General features: G+C 40.6%; 1 pseudogene; it reads right to left on the bottom strand.

The window, feature by feature from the left end:
• Nucleotides 1–1973: 1973 nt before the first annotated feature.
• Nucleotides 1974–2285, bottom strand: LOC138070028 (cytochrome c oxidase subunit 7A2, mitochondrial pseudogene; annotated as a pseudogene).
• Nucleotides 2286–6557: the final 4272 nt, after the last annotated feature.

Below are 6557 nucleotides of genomic sequence, written 5' to 3'. Positions count from 1 at the left end.
ACCAGTTGTTTCAATGTAACACTTCAATGTGATTTCCAGCATAGAACATAATATCACAAATGTTGACTGACCAATGGGCAAAGTTGAAGCCATTATCTCTCTTGACATAGCCCCTTCCCATACTCATGGAAGGGTAATCAATCACTAAACTATTTTCCTCTGAGTTCTGAAGTTAATTCACAATTTTCAAAAGACTGCTCCAGGCAGATTTTACCAGAGGAATCTCTAAAGATGAAACAAGTTTGACATCTGGATCTGGAATCTGTCTAAATTTTTTCCTTTTTCTTTCATTTCTCTAATTTTGAAGTTAGTCACCTAAAACCCTTCTGTCTTTTTGAAAATATTTCTATTAAACTTTACATTAAAGTGGTTAATGATTCTTTGAATCATGGCAGGTAAACAGATCTAGTGTATATATGAGATGCATACAGTTTTTTTTTTTTTTTTCTTAATTGGAGTACTCTTGCCTGGAAAATCCCATGGACGGAGGAGCCTGGTAGGCTGCAGTCCACGGGATCACACAGAGTCGGACATGACTGAAGCGACTTAGCAGCAGCAGCAGCATAGTTGCTTTACATTGGTTTAATTTCTGTGGTACAGTGAAGTGAATCAGCTATAAGAATGCATATATCCTCTCCCTTCTGTCTTTTTAAAGAATCACACTTGTGACACGTGTGATGCATGTGACATGTCCCTGTGAATGGTTTCCCTCAGTGCCCTCTAAGATGACTTCTGTAGCGCCCAGCTCCTGAAGGGTATGAGGCTCGCGCTCCCTGAAGCCAACAGCATCTGGTACCACCCACGAATGGCAATTGACCAAACCAGTCAATCTTAAAGAAAATCAATCCTGAATATTCACTGGAAGGACTGATGCTGAAGTTGAAGCTCCAGCATTTTGGCCACCTGAAGAGAGAGTTGACTCACTGGGAAATATCATGATGCTGGGAAAGATTGAAGGCAGGAGGAGAAGGGGATGACAGAGGATGAGATGGTTGGATGGCATCACCGACTCGACGGACATGAGTTTGAGCAAACTCCAGAAGATAGTGAAGGCTTCCCTAAGCCTGGTGTCCTGCAATCAATGGGGTTGCAAAGAGTCGGACACGACTGAGCAACAGAACAACAACAGTTAGACAAACAACACACCCACCTGTCTTTTTGAAACAGCTCTCTCTCTAATGTGAGCTGAGAGTCAGGGTGTCACGGGAGAGCACTCTTACGATTCTTAGAGAATACGTTTGAATCAGTTCTAATGAGGTGGATAAAACTGGAGCCTATTATACAGAGTGAAGTAAGCCAGAAAGAAAGATATCAATGTAGTATAGTAACGCATATATATGGAATTTAGGAAGATGGTAACGATAACACTGTATGTGAGACAGCAAAAGAGACACAGATGTATAGAACAATCTTTTGGACTCTGTGGGAGAGGGCGAGGACAGGATGATATGGGAGAATGGCACTGAAACATGTAAATTATCATATGTGAAATGAACTGCCAGTCCAGGTTCAATGCATGATACAGGGTGCTCGGGGCTGGTGCACTGGGATGACTCAGAGGGATGGGATGGGGAGGGAGGAGGGAGGGGTGTTCAGGATGGGAAACACATGTACACTCATGGTGGATTCAAGTCAATGTATGGGAAAACCAATACAATATCGTAAAGTAAAATAAATAAATAGAAAAAAATAAAAAATAACAACACTTCTGAAAAAAAAAAAATTCTTAGAGCTCTTTTGTCTAGCTGTGAAGGTCTCTGAGGCATCATTTTTATTCTTTCTTAGGTTTAAACAAGGGTCCTGTAGCTACACCCTTGATCTGGTTTTTACCCTGAAATTTACTGGTAGTTGCCTGAATTTGACCTTTGTCCTAAGACCATTTCTTTTCTTTTCTTTTTTATGGTAAAGACTGCTTTATTGGTGGCAGTTAGTACAAGTCAATAAATACTGTTCCCCAAGAACCTAGCTATTTATCAGTCCACAGAGAGCTGAATGAAACTGAACCAACTGATTTCTGGAAGGATAAACTGAAGCCAATCCTGCTTCTTGGGAAATGAAGCCACAACCAGCTGATATATGGCATATGCCATTCCACCAACTGTAAGAATCATGGTGGCTCTATACAGGACGGCGTCAGCTATCCCACCCTTCAGATGCACCAGAATTCCATTATCCTCCTGAAACATCTTTTGTTTCTCTGGAACCTTATTTTCAAACTTTGTGTGTGAAGCAGTGATTATAGTCCTCTGAATAATCTGATGAAGAGCCAGCAGATTCCACAGCATCTTTCCTCAGTTACTGCACTAATGGCAACCACTCACTTCTTACTTTCAGAGCTTTTAGCCAGGAGAGATTAAGTGAAAAATAGTTTCATCTGCAAACTCAGCAACTCCTGCTACTGCTGCTACTGCTGCTGTTGCTAAGTCACTTCAGTCGTGTCCCACTCTGTGCGACCCCATAGACGGCAGCCCACCAGGCTCCCCTGTCCCTGAGATTCTCCAGGCAAGAACACTGGAGTGGGTTGTCATTTCCTTCTCCAATGCATGAAAGTAAAAAGTGAAAGTGAAATCGCTCAGTTGTGTCCAACCCTCAGCGACCCCATGGACTGCAGCCTTCCAGGCTCCTCCGTCCATGGGATTTTACAGGCAAGAGTACTGGAGTGGGGTGCCATTGCCTTCTCCGCAGCAACTCCTGGCTCTTATGTATTTATTTCCTCTAAATTGTGCTTGAAAATAACTAAAATAGTCAGGAGTGAGAAATGTATATCCAATATCACCATACCATTTTCAGTTCAGTTCAGTGCAGTGGCTCAGTCGTGTCTGATTCTTTGTGACCCCATGAACCACAGCACGCCAGGCCTCCCTGTCCATCACCAACTCCCAGAGTCCACCCAAACGCATGTCCACTGAGTTAGTGATGCCATCCAACCATCTCATCCTCTGTCACCCCTTCTCCTCCTGCCCTCAATCTTTCCAAGCATCAGGGTCTTTCCAAATGAGTCAGCTCTTCGCATCAGGTTGTCAAAGTATTGGAGTTTCAGCTTCAACATCAGTCCTTCCAATGAACACCCAGGACTGATCTCCCTTAGGAGATCATCTACATCTACATTTTAACATCTGCATTATAGACTGTATCTTGTGCAATATGGTAAGTAAAAGAGACTAGAGACAAAAATAATTAGTATGGAATAAACAAAAAAATGTCATTATTGCAGATAATATGATTTTACACCCAAAGAACACATGTGAAATTATAAAATCTAATAAGAGTGTGCAGGAGAAATGTTGGCATAAGACGAACATAGAAAAATCAATAGCAATAAAAACATTAAAATGTCTAGAAATAAAAGATGTGCGGGCCCTTAATGGGAAATCAAAATGTTGTTTGTGTACATGAAAAACATTATTAGAATGGACTAGATGCTTTCCCATTAAGATCAAGAACTAGGCAAGGATGTCTCTCTGTGCTACTCTTATTTTACCTTTACTGGACAGCCTAACTAATGAAATAAGGCAAGAAAAGGAAATAAAAGGTATTCAAATTAGAAAGGAAGAAATAACACTCTCATTGTTCACAGACGACATGACTGTCTACATAGAAAATCTTTTTTAAAAATCAACTTCTGAAACTAAAATGCAATTATAGCAAAACTGTAGGATATAAGGTTAATATATGTATGTAAATGATAAGTCACTTTAGTCGTGTCTGACTCTGAGACCCTACGGACTATAGCCCTCAGGCTCCTATGTCCATGAGATTTTCCAGACAAGAATACCAGAGTGGCTTAGCTAGCACATGGAAGCAACCTAGATGTCCATCGACAGATGAATGGATAAAGAAGTTGTGCTACATATACACAATGGAATATTACTCAGCCATAAAAAGGAAAGCATTTGAGTCAGTTCTGATGAGGTGGATAAACCTAGAACCTATTATAAACAGTGAAGTGAGTCAGAAAGAGAAAGATAAATATCATATTCTAACACACATGTACGGAATCTAGAAAAATGGTTCTGAAGAATTTATTTACAGGGCAGCAATGGAGAAATAGACATAGAGAATAGACTTATGGAGCTAGGGAGAGGGGAGGAGAGGGTGAGATGTATGAAAAGAGTAACAGAAACTTACATTACCATATGTAAAATAGATAGCCAACGGGAATTTGCTGTATGGATCAGGAAACTCAAATAGGGACTCTCTATCAACCGAGAGGGGTGGGATGGGGAGGCAGATGGGAGGGAGGTTCAAAAGGGAGGGGACATATGTATACCTATGGCCAATTCATGTTGAGGTTTAACAGAAAACAACAGAATTCTGTAAAGTAATTATCCTTCAATAAAAAAAAATTTTTTTAAGTCAATAGCGTTCTTAAATACCAGCAAGGGACAATTGGATTTTGATATTAAAAACAATACCATTAACTTTAGTGCCAAAAAAAGAATAAATATGTAGATGTAAACCTGAAAAAAAATATATAAAAGATCTATATCAGGAAAACTACAAAATTCTCATGAAAGAAATCACAGATCTGAATAAATGGTGACTTTCCATGTACAAGGATAGACATAATACTGTCAAGATGTCAGCTTTTCTCAATGTGATCTATAAACTCAACACAATCCCAATAAAAATTATAGCAAGTTATTTTGTAAATACTGACAACTGATTTTAAAGTTTATATGGAGTGGCAAAAGACCCCAAATAAACAAAATATTGCAAGAGAAGAACAAAGTCAGAAGACTGAGAATACCCACCTTTAAGACTTACTAGAAAGCTACAGTTATCAAGACAGTAGAGTAATTGGTAAAAGAACAGACAAGTAAATCAGTAGGGCAAAATAGAAAGCCTAGAAATGACCAAAAGAGGAGCAAAGGCAATTCAATGAAAAAGGATAATCTTTTCAACAAATGGTCCTGGAACAATTGAATAGCAACATGCAAAAAATAAATAAATGTAGATACAAACTGTACATCTTTCACAAAAGTTTACTCAAAATGAATCATAGGTATAAATACAAAATGTAAAACTACAAAATTCTTAGAAGATAACATAGGAGAAAATTCAGATGACTTTAGATTTGTTAGTGACTTTTTAAATACAACATCAAAAGCATGATTGATGAAAAAAATGATTGACAAATGTGACTTCATTAAAATTAAAAACTTGACTATATGAAAGACACTAAGAGACAAGTACAAACACCTGATAAAGAACTGGTATTCAAAATATACAAGAACTCTTAAAACTCAAAGATAAGAAAACAAACAACCAAATTAAAATATGAGCAAAAGATATGAACAGACACTTCACCAAAGATATACAGATGATGAATACACACACAAAAATTCAGATGATATATCACTATGGAATTGGAAATTAACTAATAAGATACCACTATACATATATTCTGGAGAAGGCAATGGCAACCCACTCCAGTATTCTTGCCTGGAGAATCCCAGGAATGGGGGAGCCTGGTGGGCTGCCATCTAAGGGGTCGCACAAGAGTCGAACACGACTGAAGAAACAGCAGCAGCATGTGTGAAGTTCCTCAGTCATGTCCGACTCTTTGCACTGTGGACTGTAGCCCGCCAGGCTCCTCTGTCCATGGGATTCTCCAAGCAAGATTACTGGAGTGGGTTGCCATTTCCTTCTCCAGGGGATCTTCCCAACCCAGGGATCGAACCAGGTCTCCTGCATTGCAGGCAGACGCTTTATCCTCTGAGCCACCAGGGAAGCCCTTAGCAGCAGCATAGATATATTCAGTTCAGTTCAGTCACTCAGTCATGTCTGACTCTGTGACCCCATGTACTGCAGCACACCAGGCTTCCCTGTCCATCACCAACTCCTGGAGCTTACTCAAACTCATGTCCACTGAGTCGGTGATGCCATCCAACCATCTTATCTTCTGTTGTCCCCTTTTCCTCCTGCCTTCAATCTTTCCCAGCATCAGGGTCTTTTCCAATGAGTCAATTCTTTGCATCAGGTGGCCAAAGGATTGCAGTTTCAGCTTCAGCATCAGTCCTTCCCTGCTACTGCTAAGTCACTTCAGTCATGTCTGACTCTGTGTGACCCCACAGACAGCAACCCATCAGGCTCCTCTGTTCCTGGGATTCTCCATGCAAGAACACTGGAGTGGGGTTGCCATTTCCTTCTCCAATGCATGAAAGTGAAAAGTGAAAGTGAAGTCGTTCAGTCGTGTCCGACTCTTAGTGACCCCATGGATTGTAGCCTACTAGACTCCTCCATCCATGGGATTTTCCAGGCAAGAGTACTGTAGTGGGGTGCCATTGCCTTCTCCTGAGTATCCCAATGAATACTCAGGACTAATTTCCTTTAGGACTGGCTGGTTGGATCTCCTTGCAGTCCAAGAGACTCCCAAGAGTCTTCTCCAACACCACAGTTCAAAAGAATCGATTCTTCAGCGCTCAGCTTTCTTTGGGCTTCCCTTGTGGCTCAGCTGGTAAACAATCTGTATGCAATGCGGGAGACCTAGGTTCAGTCCCTGGGTTGGGAAGATCCCCTGGAAAAGGGCAAGGCTACCCACTCCATTATTCTGA

This window comes from Capricornis sumatraensis, chromosome 2, assembly GCF_032405125.1.
Source record: "Capricornis sumatraensis isolate serow.1 chromosome 2, serow.2, whole genome shotgun sequence".
NCBI classification, from domain to species: Eukaryota; Metazoa; Chordata; class Mammalia; order Artiodactyla; family Bovidae; genus Capricornis; species Capricornis sumatraensis.
This window is presented reverse-complemented; position numbering and strand designations above follow the sequence as displayed.